General features: G+C 42.2%; 1 long non-coding RNA gene across 1 annotated transcript; it reads right to left on the reverse strand.

Moving 5' to 3' along the window:
• Positions 1 to 2274: 2274 nt before the first annotated feature.
• On the reverse strand, positions 2275 to 12725 carry LOC114049338. Its single transcript, XR_003569854.1, has 3 exons — positions 12516 to 12725; positions 5570 to 5647; positions 2275 to 3620 (listed from the first exon to the last, which is right to left on the reverse strand). It is a non-coding gene; the product is annotated as an uncharacterized LOC114049338 (long non-coding RNA).
• Positions 12726 to 13830: the final 1105 nt, after the last annotated feature.

Here is a 13830-nt window from a genome sequence, read left to right on the forward strand (position 1 = left end):
GTGATAGTTTTGTTTCCTCACTGCCTATTCTTGAAATAAGCATTTATTAAATACCTACTATGTGCCAGGCACAGTGCTAAGATCTCTACAAATATTATCTCATTTGATCCTGCTATTATTACCCCCATTTTACAGTTGAGGAAATGGAGGCAAACAGTTTAAGTGACTTGCCCAGGGTCCCAGAGCTATTAAGTGTCTGAGGCAGGATTTGAACTCAGGTTCTTTGTGCCATCTACCTGCCTCAACCTAGATAGGATGGACTAATTCAAGCGTAGAAATCTTCTACAATTAGAACGTGGTGCTAAGGAGTCAAGCGTACTAGAGTTCCCTCTGATAGCCATTCCTAATAATCTGGGTTTCAGTCCTTGAGGTCAACTGAAATTCTAATCAATTCACTAAGATGTTAACCAGATGATGATAAGATCATTTTACAAGAACTCTTCTTAAACACATCTAGAAGTCAATACCTAGGTGTATCAGGAGAAGAGAAGGGAACAGGCATTTATTAAGTAGCTACTAAGTGCATGGACTATGCAAAGCACTTTACAGATACTCTCTCATTTGCTGCTGGTGGCCTTGGAGGCATCCAGCTTGAGTTTAAACACCACCTCTAACTCATTCAAAAACTGACTTCAGTAGCTCTGGTGTGGGAAGTTAAGGTTAGGGAAGAAGAAAGAGTCAAAACCCTGATTCAGTACTAGTGGTGGTTGGGGGTGTTCTAGGCAGCGACAGGAGCGGAATTATTAAAATGATTTATGTGCTGGATGACAAAGAGACTTAGTTGTTGTATTGACGGGACCCATCCCATCTAAGGAGACTGCCGAGGGTCACAGAAGGAAGATGTAACAGAGCCAATCTAGAACCTGTCTTTACTGTTGCCGCTACTAGGGCAACTTGCTCCCTTTTCAGTAATTGAGAGGCAGATTAAAAGGGCTTCCCTGCAGGCAACACAGATCTGATGGAAAGTTATTGGTTTTTCTAAGGACAGCCAGGAGATCTCAACACTCAAGCTGCTATCTTATGAAGCTTCTTATTTCTCATGGCTTTAAAGTTGTTGTTACTGTTTTTTAAATACCTTCTTCTAAATAATAGAGGACACTTTGTTCTGCTTCCTTCCAGAGGAGGGGTTCACAAGTGTGGAACATTACATATAACATTCTTTTCAATGCGTTGATTAGTTTTGCCATATTTGTTTTTTTTTCCTCTTTTTTTTTTTTAAAAAAAACAATGCTATAAAGATTGGCTCTCTGGGAGTGGACAAAGGAAGAAATATGTGGGAAACATATGTCAGTCAAGACACATTTCTTTTTTAAAAAAATATTTTATTTTTAGTTTTCAACATTCATTTCCATAAGATTTTGAGTTTTAAATTTTCTCCCCGTCCTTCTCCTCCCCCTTCCCCAAGACAGTATGCAATCTGATATAGGCTGTACTTGGACATTCATATTAAGCATATTTTCACATTAGTGATGATGTATAGAAGAATTAGAACTAATGGGAGGAACCACAAGAAAAAGAAATAAAACAAAACAACAAAAGAAAAGGCGAGCAAATAGTATGCTTTCATCTGCATTCAGACTCCATGGTTCTTCTTCTGGATGTGGATAGCATTTTCCATCATGAGTCTTTTGGAGTTGTCTTAGATTCCTGCATTGCTGAGAAGAACCAAGTCTATCAAAGTCAGTCATCCACAATGTGGCTGTTACCGTGTACAATGTTCTCCCGGTTCTGCTTATTTCACTCTGCATCAGTTCATGTAAGTCTTTCCAGGTTTTTCTGAAGTCCACCTACTCATCATTTCTTATAGCATAATAGTATTCCATTACATTCATATACCACAACTTGTTCAGCCATTCCCCAATTGATGGGCATCCCCTCAATTTTCAATTCTTTGCCAACATAAAAAGAGCTGCTATAAACATTTTTTGTACACGTGGGTCCTTTTCCCATTTTTATGATCTCTTTCGGATACAGACCTAGTAGCTGTTTTGCTGGGTCAAAGGGTATGCACAATTTCACAGTCTGTTGGGCATGGTTCCAAATGGGTATAGGATTTAGATATAAAGACTGATACTTTAATCAAACTAGAAGAGCAAGGAATAGTTTACCTTTCAGATCTATGGAGTAGGGAAGAATTTATGACCAAATAAGAGATAGAGAACAGTATGAAATGCAAAATGGATAACTTTGATTACATTAAATTGAAAAGTTTTTGCACAAAGCCAATGCATACAAGATTAGGAGAGAAGCAGAAAACTGGGAAATAATGTTTACAGTTAGTGTCTCTGATAAAGGCCTCATTTCTAAAATATATAGGGGACAGACAGTGAGAACGTTCAGGACTGGGAGAGGGGTGTCATGAGAAACAGCAAAACAAAAGATATTAACAAATTTTAAAAAAAATCCGCCTCTCCCAACAACCACTGTGCGGTCCCTTTTCCCTGTACTTACCAAGGATGGATATTGAATCTGAGGTCCTATTAGACCAAGAAAAATTCCCCCGGGTTCTGTCCTTTCTCATATTTTCAGAAAATAGCTTCCAAATCCAAGAGAATTTGGTATCTCACTAAATAAGGACATTACAAAAAATAATAACAGCTGACATTTATGTTTTATTTATGACATTTATGTTTTTAAAGTCTGCAAAGTACTTTCCATATGTAACCCATTTCTGTTGTTTATCTCACAAAATGAATAAATGAAGCATTTATTAAGTGCTTACTATGTGCAAAACAAAGTGCTGAGTTCTACAGACACAAACAGAAAAGTAAGACAGTCCCTGATCTCAAGGTTGCTCATATTTTAATGGAGAGACAATATACATAAAAGGTTTTCAGGTGCAAGTCAGATGAAAAAGTCCTATGATGCTTCTTCTTTAATGTTATTTCTACTAATAAAATCACACTAAGTTTCTGATGTTGAACCATTTGACAGTGCCAAGGACTTGGGTGGCCAGAACTTTCTTTTCAAGTCTTGGGTAGCTGTGGATGTAGCCCCTCCAGGAGCAGTCAGGCTGCATCACTGCAGGGGTTGCTTCCATGAATGATGGCTGAGGGAGCTGGGCTGGAAGCAACACTCTTCCCAAGGCTCTTGGGCTCAGGGTCCTAGTCTGCCTCCGTCAGGGTATGAAGGGAGCCAGTGGTCAAAGAGGTGCTGGTCGTCTGACTTGCCTGGCACATACTGTTTCCTGTCTCTCCCTTGGAGTAACCTCCTGCTTCAGGAGGGCGGGCTTGTCTGCCTGTGTGTGGTGGTTGGTAGAGATGGCTGACCCCCTCTCCACAGAAGTTGCTTCCTAGATCACAGTTGTAAGGGCTGTGCTGGAGGAGGACTGGTGGTCAGATGAGTGCATGCAGCCACCCCCAGGGCTTGTGTGCTATCTGCCTACTGATAGCATTTAGTCAGAAGTTATTGCTGATGGTGATAAGGAAGGTGAGCCCCATCTCCACAAGGATTTTTCCATTCAGTGATAGCTACAGGGACTGGACTGGACGCAGGTCTGGGAATTGGGGGGCACTGCTATTCCCAAGGCTCTTGGGCTCAGGTTCCTGGGCTGTCTCCATCAGAGTCTGAGGGTAAAGAGTGGTCCTGGTGTTGGTCTGACATTCCCTCGGGGTACCTTGCTGCTTTGGAGAGATAACAATAACTTACTGTAACTTTAAGAGCGCAAATAAGATGTAAGCTATATAGTATGTCACTTGAACCTCACACTAAAAGTATCAATTTATAACGAATGTGAAATCTAATGTCATATTGAGGGATTATTTTCATTTGTCAAGAGCTTTCAGAATTCTCTTAGAAAATACATGTTTTCTAACCCATTAACCAGGAATTAAGTATTTGTGAACCAGTGTGCCTATTTGCAAATAGGTGACTAGCCTTGCCCAAATACAGTCTAATTCCTACTGTGGTCTCACCTGGTGTATGCATGTATATGCATCTGTATGTGTCTTTTACCATGTTCCTGTTAATGTAAAATGGGAAAAGGGAGGAAAAGTTGGTGAGTGTTAACTTCCCTTAACATCTAGTGGCAAATACTACAAATATCTTATCTTTTAAATTCATTGATTTCAAGCAGGTCCCTCCTGGTCTCAGCATTCCAGGGGATTTAGGGCTAAGTATATTTGTAAACCATTGACTGTTGCTGTTTGAGAAAAATGCAATTTTTTAAGGGGGGAAAGGAAGAGAAAAGCTCATTAATGACTGGTTTCCCTCCTTGTATGTCACCTTGTCTCATTTTCCTGGCCTTTCTCTGGGTGCCCTTGATACCTCCAGTTCATTGTAAGAGGGAAAATCAATCCCATGAACAACAATGGAGGGCCAGGTCTGAAAAGACTGGAGGACAGATGCTGCTTAACTTCCAGTTCAGCAAACAAATTCAATTTTGTTAGATAAACCATCCCCAAGGATGTAGGGAATTAAGCCTCTTGTGATTCTTGTCCCATAATTCCAGAATGTGCTTCAATGGTTGAATGAAAAAAAAAAGTGATATCAATTGTTACAGAGCACACGCCATTTTAAGACTCCCTGGCCCTCTTGAGCAATACTAAATAAACCAAATTTTGGAAAGTCTAACAACACCTATTATGGTAAAATTGGGTAAGGTTTTTCTTTTACTTTAGACTTACTGTTACTAATCTCATAACCAATTAAAATCTCTAATATGTACCTCGGGGAAGGACATAAATGTTTCATGATGGCAGATGTCTCTGAGACAACTTGTCAAAGTGTATCATCCTGCAGAAGACATCATTAGCAATGTGATGGATCTCAAAGAGGGTTGGGCTCGAATCAGGAGGCCTGAATTGTAGCACTAACACTGGTGCTGGGTTACAGCATGACTCTGACAAGCCACATAATCTCTGAACCTCAGTTTCCTCATCTGTAAACTGAGGGGATCAGATTAAATAATTACTGAGTTCTCTTTCAGCCCTAAATTGCTTTGAGAAGGAAAGAGGGGAAGGAGGGTGAAAGTGAGAGAGGGAGGGAGGAAAGAAGGAAGGAAAGAAGGGAGGGAGTGAGGGAGGAAAAGAGGAAAGAAGTGAGGAAGGAAAGAAGTAAAGAAGGGAGGGAAGAAAGGAGAAAGGAAGGAAAGAAGAAAGGAAGGAATAAAGGAAAGAAGGAAGGAAGCATTTACTAAGCATGTGCTATGTGCGAGGTGCTATGCAAAGTGCTTTTCAAATATTCTTTCATTTGCTCTTCACAACCACCCTGGGAAGAAGGTGCTATTATTATCCCCATTTTACAGTTGTGGAAGCTGAGTCAGACAAAGGTTAAGTGACTTACTCAGGGTTACAAAGTTAAGAGGAAAATGTCTGAGGTCAAATCTGAACTCAATTCTTTCTGACTCTGGGCTCAGCACTCTATCCACTGCACCACCCAGCTGCTTAGGTTTCCTTACAGGCTACTATCAACCAACTACTGATACTGTGATCTTTACTTAATCCTGATTTCCAATACATAGAAAAAGTTTCCCCTAATCATTTCATCCCCAACTGAGAAATTAATTACACATTGAAGAAACTAGGGGCATATGTAGCAAACGTTTTCAAATTCACGCCACTAGGATCACCTATGTTTCAGGTAAATGGGTGAAGAGTTGTCTGGAATGAATTCCTGATGAAGTCTTAGGTCTGTCTCCAGTTGGTTCCTGGGGGAAAAAGAATTTGGGAGCAATATACACAATGTATACCATCAAAATACAATGAAAACAGTGAAGGGAGTTTAGAATAAATACAGATCTGTGATTGTTGGTGGGGGGAGCTCCTGGTGGGAGAAAGTTCTCCACCTATGGAGACTACAAGTTATCTATGACTTAGTAGATCCTTGTCTGAAGTCCACAAGCCTGGCACAAGCAGTAGTGATGGGAGACTTCAGTTATCCAAATAGCTGCTGGCACTCTATGCCAAAAGCAGAGCAGCTAATAAATTCTTGACTTGCCTTAATGATAACTTAATCCTTCCAAAGGTAATGAATCAAAAGGAAATTCTATACTGGATCAGATTCCAAGATGGAAATTGGTGAAAATGATGAGTATACTGGTTTTGTGACAGAGGAGAGGAAAAATGGGCATAGCTTGACATGCACCCTCAATTTGGGGAAAGCAGATTTCTAACTCTCAGACGAATGTAAACTGAATCTCCCCTTTTTAGATTAGAAGCTTTACTAAGCATAGAACCATCTTATCTCCTTATTGAGAATAAAAGCAATGTTGGGATAGCTACATGATTATGTCAAGAGTCTATGACTTTTGCTTTCCTGCAATGTAAATTAAATTAGTCCAACTTTTCATAGTGTAATAAAAAAAGGGGGGTATGAAAAACATAGACAGTGTGGATATTGACATGCAATGGGACAGAAAGCCCTGGACCTTCTCAAAAAACGATAATGCATTTTTGCATCCTAGACCCCTTCAGCAGTCTGGTGAAGCCTGTGGACCCCTCAGAATGATGTTTTAAATGAATAAGATAATGATACACAGGATTAAAAAAGAAGCCAACAATAGCAAAATATAACTGACAAAATATTTTTAAAAACAAGTTCATAGCTCCCAGGTTAAGAGGCCATGATCTATGGGCATCTCTTGGACAGGTGCTGAGGATGAAGAGTGAACCAAACCCAGGATTGAGGAGCAGGACATCTGCAACATCAGATTTAGAGCCAATTAATCCATTAACAAGGGCAAACTGTCTATGTTCTACCCTTAGGATCAAATCTTCACATTCTCAGCATGATCTGGGGAAATGTGCTTAACCCTATGCCAAAAGAGTAATAAAACTGTATATGCCCTTTGACCCGGCAATACCATTAGGTATGTTTCCCAAGTTCATCAGGGAAAAAAGAAAAGAACCTATATGTTCTAAAATGTTTATAGCAGCTCTGTCTGTGGTGGCAAAGAACTGGAAACTGAGGGGATGCCCAAAAACTGGGGAATGGCTGAATAAGTTGTGGTATTTGAATGTAATGGAATACTACTGTGCTGTAAGAAACGAACAGGTTGATTTTAGCAAAACATGGGAAGACCTATGTGAAATCATGAAGAGTGAAATGAGTAGAAGCAAGACAACATCCTACATCCTATACAGCAACAGCAATATTCTTTGAAGAGTAAATGTGAATGACTAAGCTATTCTGAGTTATACGAATATTCAAATCAACTACAAAGGACCTATAAAGGAAGACACTATCCACTTCCAGAGAAAGAACTGATAAATGGAAGTATGCAAAGTATGGTTTTATATATAATATGTATATGTGTGTGTCTGTATGTACCTATATCTATATATCTGTGTCAAATGGTGGCCTTCTCTAATTGGAGGTTGGAAGAGAGAGAAGTAGTTTGGAACTCAAATGTAACAAAAATAAAATAAAATAAATATTAAAAAATATAAATTAAAAAAAAACTTGCTTATTCTTCCTGGGCCTCAGTTTCTTCAACTGTAAAATGAGGAGGCTGGATTAGATGGCCTCTGAGTTCCCTTCCAGATCTACAATCCTGTAACTTTTGACTCCCACCGCCCCCGCCGCCACAACCACACTCATTGGTATGGAGGAAATAGATTGTAGGTTCATATATTTAGATTTGACACTCAGGGGCCACTGAGGTAAGCTCTCTTATGTTATGGATGAGGAAACTGAGATCCAGAGGAGATGAGGGATTTGCCGAAGGCCACACAGCTAGTGAGTAATTAAACTCAGGTCTTCCTGACTCCAAGTCAGGAAGCACTTTATCCACCACACCAGCTAGTTTGCCTAGGAAAACAGCAGCAGCTGCCATAAAAGGACCAAGAAGACTTCTGGAAGCCAGATTGAACTAGACAAATACTCTCTGTAGGTTTGCTTCCTTACTGGCCTGAATCTCTGACCTATTACAGTTACCCCAGTGCAGCTCCTCTAAGGCTCCTCATCCCAACTTCCCACCCTTCTAGATGAATCCCAGGTCCCAGAACCAGTCTACCTCCCCATCAGGGTTCTATGGGTACCATGGAGAGAGACGGAGGGTGATTCTACTGTCATTGGCTCGTGCCCTCGCTGGGGTTTTTTATACCAAGATTAGTAGTTGAGAGCCAATTTCATTAGACAGCCTACAGTATAGTAGCTTCTAGAAGGGTATATTTGCTAAGGTGGTACAACTAGAAAAGATGGTCCAAAAGAGTCCCCTTGAACATCTCTGACACCCTTTCCCATGACTATCTACAGAATTTGGGGGGAAAGTGGGCTCAAGCTTGGAGTGCACAGCTGGCAAAGGGGCTCCCGGATGCTAGACTCCCTTTTGCCCTCTCGTGGGATGCTCAAGAAGCATCCTTCAGCATGGGGTAGGTTTAGTGCTGGGCACCTTGTCCTTGATTCCCAATGCAGACAATGCCATCAACTGAACTGAGGACACTTCAAGGGCATGAGTGGGAAGATGGGAAGTCCAAAATCCTCTGAGTCCTGAAAGCTTGAGAAGCCTTCCTGCTGCTTAAGTGAGAATGTGCTGGAAATCCATGCTTGCTCCAAATTCTGGAATGGCTCCTTTCCCAATGGGCTTGATAATTTATAGGCAATCATCACAATCCCCTGTATTTCAAGTGCCCTGAAGACATACCCAACTAGACTGACTTCTCAGTTTATACCTGCTCTCGTAGGAGCATAAACCTAGAACTTGAAGGGACCTTAAAGGTATCTAGTCCAAACCTATCATGATTTTATAGATGGTGAAACTGTGGCCCAAAGAGGAATAGCAACTTACCCAAGGCCCCACAGAAGCACAGCCTGGATTGGAACCCAAGCCTTCTATCTCCAAATCCAATATTCTTTCCACTATAGCCCTCCTAAGTCAGACCTCAGCTCCTCTAACTCAAGTGGGGTGGACCTTTCCTCAACCAGGCTTTAGCCTCATTATCCAAACATGTCAGTCCTGCCGTTGTCTGGATGAGACACAAGTAGACATACAAGCACTACTTGGGACATAGTACTTGAGGCATCAGAAAAAAGAGAATGAAAACAGAAGAAAGTCTTCAACATCAAGGTGGATCCTTTATGGAAATACATGAATGAAGACCTGCATCACTAGGAAGAGCACCCACACCAAATGAAACCATAAAATAACCTGGCTGAGACATCTTTGTTCAAAAATCTGAGCAACTTAGAATTTTTTTTTCCAACCCAATTTGCCTTCTTTCTTGGAAGCTCACAAAAAAATAGATGAAACAGACTTTTTTTTTTTCCTACTTGCTTGGCAAAAACACTGCTTGTCCTGGATGAGTGGTTATTTATAAGGTACACTTAGCTAGCACTTCAGTAAGGTGGGATCTCAACTCTGAGATGTGTGCCACCTCTCCCACACAAACACACGCACATCCACTCATACCAACACACATCTCCAAACCGAAACCTTGGGGGAGAAGGGGACGAGGAGCCCAGGGGAACTATCTGGTACCTTATCTTAATCATAATAACGACTCTTTAAAGTTTTAACAAAGCTTGGTGCGGTACCCATCTACCATGGACAACAATGAAGGCAACGTGGTGCAAATGGCGCTAGAGTAAAAGGATTTAGGTCCAAATTCTGGATCTGCCACTTCTTACTGCCTAGGTGACCAGGGGCAAGTTATGTCACCTTCCAAGCCACAGTTTCCTCATAGGTAAATTGGGGGGAGGGGTTGGATTGTTGTCAAGTCATTTCAGTCTTGACCGATTCTTTGTGACCCCATTTTGGGGTTTTCTTGGCAAAGATATTGGAGTGGTTTGCCATTTCCTTCTCCAGCTCATTTTACAGATGAGGAAACTAAGGCAAAGAGGGTTAAGTGACTTGCCCAGGGTCACACAGCTAGGAAGTATCTGAGGCCACATTTGAACTCAGGAAGATGAGTCTTCCACTTGCCATCTGGCTACCTAGATATCATTAGATACCTTTTCATCTCTAAATCTATGATTCTATGATCTATTTGAAAGGAATAGAGAATTGGGCAAATATCCCAGGGGTGGGGAACCTGCGGCCTTGAGGTCACATGTGGCCCTCTAGGTCCCTCAAGTGCAGCCCTTTGACTTTTGATTCAGATAAACGGCCACACTTGAGGACTTAGAGGGCCTCGAGACTGCAGGCTCCTCACCTCTGGTAGACAACTATAAGTAGTAGCTCAATAACTATAATTCTACTCAAACCTTTACCTGCAGAGGATTAGAGTTAGAACAGCCGTTATAGGCCAAGGAGTACAACCTCACAAGTGAGGCCTTGAGACTTGAAGTGACTTGTCTACTACAGCCACAAGGGTGGTAAGTAGCAGGCAGGATTCACACCCAAGTCCTCTGACTCCAAATCTAGTGTGCTTTCCATAGACTTTTCCTAATGTATCAAGCAGAAAAGCAAGGTTTCTTTTTTTTCTGTTGAGAAAAGGGAACATTAGATTAGGAGTCAAGGAACTTGGGTTCGAATCCTGCCTGCTACTTACTACTAATGTGGCCTTGAGCAAGTTATAATTAAAGCTTAAAACTGCACTAGGACTTTTGGGACACCCCTAGGATTTAATACTTAAGATCCAAGTTTTCAGGGACCTAACATGATCCTTTGGAAACTGGTCCTGATTTTCTTCTAACTACAGTTGCTGATGCCAACCAGGTTAAAGCTGAATTGGAAGGAGCATTGCCTTAAATTTATTTTCAAACAGTGTCAAGTCTTAAGCATTCCAAGTCCAATGGACCTTTGGGAAATGAGGTTGTGGCTGTTTTTATTCTCATTTATCCTCTTCGAGGTATAAAAAAACCACTGTGATTTTTTTCTAGTTTATGTAGAACTTGCCTCTTACCTCTTTCTCTGTTATAAGAGCTGAGCTGTTGAAATCTGATAATAGGCTATACTCACTGTTCCTACCTTTCCTTTCCCATCCCCCTCCTGATCCTCAGCCAAATACACACACACACACACACACATATATATATCTACATACATACATACATACATATATATATATATATATCTACATGTATATTATATAGTCTGGGTGATTCCCCATTAGAGATGAACATAACAGACCTAATGTCCTTTATCTGGCAAAGTCAGATGCAAACTTTAACGTCCACAAAAGAAAACCAGAGGTGTGTGTTTATGATTTACGATACTATACTATGAAACTACCACTTTTAGGATACGACCTTTTCTGGGTGGGGATGCCAAGAATTAGTATCTAGACTAGATCTTCAAAAGCCCTTTGTATGATTTGAAACTCGTGGTTAAGTTTCATGGATTTGCCCATGAAACTGCCCATTTAATGACCTCAAGCTTCTTTTTGAAACAAAGGTCCCTCTTATCACCATGGCTCTTCCAGGTAATGCTGCCCGGGACTGAAGTCAGGGATCACCCCACAGGCAATGAAGATGCTTGAGCTGAGCTCAAGAAGGCTGCAAAGTTGCAAATAAGGGATTATGTGGCATGACCAGAAAAAAAAGGGATGGTCACATACCAAGAGCAAGGTCTAAGCAATGGACATCCCATGTTTTCCACTGGCATTCATCAACAGAATGTCAAGAGAATATAAGAAAGTTTCCTAAAACGATGAAGACTTCTTTGTGTCAGATGTGTAGGCAAACACAAACAAAAGTCGTTCAGGATACGCAGACCTGGATGAGCTGCGATCTGCACCATTAGAGAGTACCGCTGTCAATGAGATACCAGATTCTTTAGAGTAGGGGTTAACATTCTCAGGGACCCCTCTGGCTGTCTGGTAAAGCTTAACAGACCCCTCCTCAGGGCATTTTAGATGCATAAAACATATGCTACTACAAAGGAAATCAATTATATTGAAATGTTGCTATCATAAAATTTTAAAAAGCCCCCAGCTTGAATATCCTTTCATTAGAATGCTGGAGAACCAGCCAGTAGGCAGCTATAAACATGGGAGTCACAACATTCAGAGCTGCTCTGGTAGCCCAAGAAAAAGCGTTATGTTTTAAACATTACAAAGATACAAAAGGATAAATGCCAGACACCAGTGGAGGGCTTATAATGTTATTACATGCTAGGCTGTGAACCTGAGGGGCAGCACGGATGGTGGGGTTGCCCTGTGGTAGGGTGGGTGTAAGAATGTCGGGCACGGTGCAAGAAGAAATTCATTCAACTCCTGGTTCTGACACTTGCTGCATGTGCGGCCACAGACAAGTCATTTATCTTTTCTGTTTGCAAAAGCAAAGCACTTTACAAATATCTGATTTTATCCACACAATCACCTTAGGAAGTAGGTGCTACGATTATCCCCATTTTACAGATGAGGAAGTTGGGGCGGGCAGCGGTTAAGTGACGTTTTGTACCTCGGTATCCTCAATCTGTAAAAACATCACCCTCCCACAAAGTGTTTTGCAAATCCCGAAGCACTCCGAAGCACTATAGGAATGTTAGTTATTAATTATCAAATGAAGGGCAGGTTTTGGAATGGTTCTAATTCCCCACTGATGACATTCTAGGGAAGCTTTAAGGAATATAGGAGACGATAAGTGTTGCTTTAAGTGCATCCCTTGGAAAACCATTTGCACGAATGTCTTACCCACTGCTGGAACCCACAACAGCACGCACTTGGAGTGCAAGACTCAGCACGTGTGCGCCGACACCTGCCATGAGGTCTGCTGCTTTCTTCCAGCTTCTCTCAGCTTCCTGGGCACAAACCCAGGCTGCGCTGCCCACAACCTAACTCCTTCTTCCAGACGCGGCTGTGGGTACTTACTTTAGGTCTCTCTTCTTTTCCCCCCACCTCCATTCTCACCCATGCTCGTGTCCGGAGAGGTGGGCTGCCTCGCGCTCCCTTTCGCCCGCCCGAGCCTCTTCCCGCCCTGCTCCAGTGGGCCAAGAACCAGAGAATCCACTCCAGCAGCAGAGGCGCGCTCCCCGAGCCGGCCCCGCCTCCTCCCTTCCCCGGTCACGTTGGCTGCAGAGCGCATCCAGGCTGCGGGGGCCTTCCAGAGGGAGGAGACGGGGGTAGCTGAGGGGAGAGGGGTCACGTGAGAGTAGGAGTCTGACCTACTTCTTCCCCCCCCCCAGCAGCTGGCGCATGCGCAGAGGGCAACCTCTGTTCTCTCCGCCCCTTGCCCGGGAGATTCACATGGAAATACATGTGCCCCCCTCCCCACCCCCTTCTTCCTCGGGCCAGGGAAGGCTTGCACTGGGAGGCATAGGGCGCAGCTGGAGGATTCAGCCTGTTCGATACCTTCAAAGTTAGATCTGATAGCAGAACCAGTCTATGCAGCGTCCCCACTTCCGAACTTGCAAGCTTTTGCAAGCTTGTCTTTGCACCCCTCAGGGCTTTGCAGATCCTATTTCGCTCAAGGGGTGAGGGAGTTGTTACAATTTCTGCCACATTTTTCCCGGTTCTGCCCTTGCTTCTCACGCTTCCTGATAAATTCTCTCCAATGATGTATTTTTACCCCAAGGAGTAAGACATCATCACTTCGCTTTTCAGCACAGTTGTTAATCTCTGTGTTAGACTTGTAACTGAATTAGCTTCTACTTATTACCTGTGTCAATTCAGCCAAGTCTCTTCACCCACCTGGGCCTTAGTTTCATCACCTGGAAAATGAGGAAGCAATTACTAAGCACGTCTGCGCGCTGGGCACTGTGCTGTGGGCTGAGATTACAAGTCTTTGTAATAGTTGCTGCCTTCAAGGAGCTTAAAGAAATTAACTTTAAGTACATAATATGGTCTCGTATATAAGTATATAGGTATGTGTGTGTGTATACATACATACATACATATATATATATTTCATTGGTATAGGTAACTATGGAGAGGAAACTCTAGCTATCGAACTGAGAGGTTGGGACTTGCCCATATATATTCTGGCTTAGTCAACTGGGGACTCCTATGG

The sequence above is a fragment of the Vombatus ursinus genome, unplaced genomic scaffold, assembly GCF_900497805.2.
Source record: "Vombatus ursinus unplaced genomic scaffold, bare-nosed wombat genome assembly UNPS02014797.1, whole genome shotgun sequence".
Classification (NCBI taxonomy): domain Eukaryota; kingdom Metazoa; phylum Chordata; class Mammalia; order Diprotodontia; family Vombatidae; genus Vombatus; species Vombatus ursinus.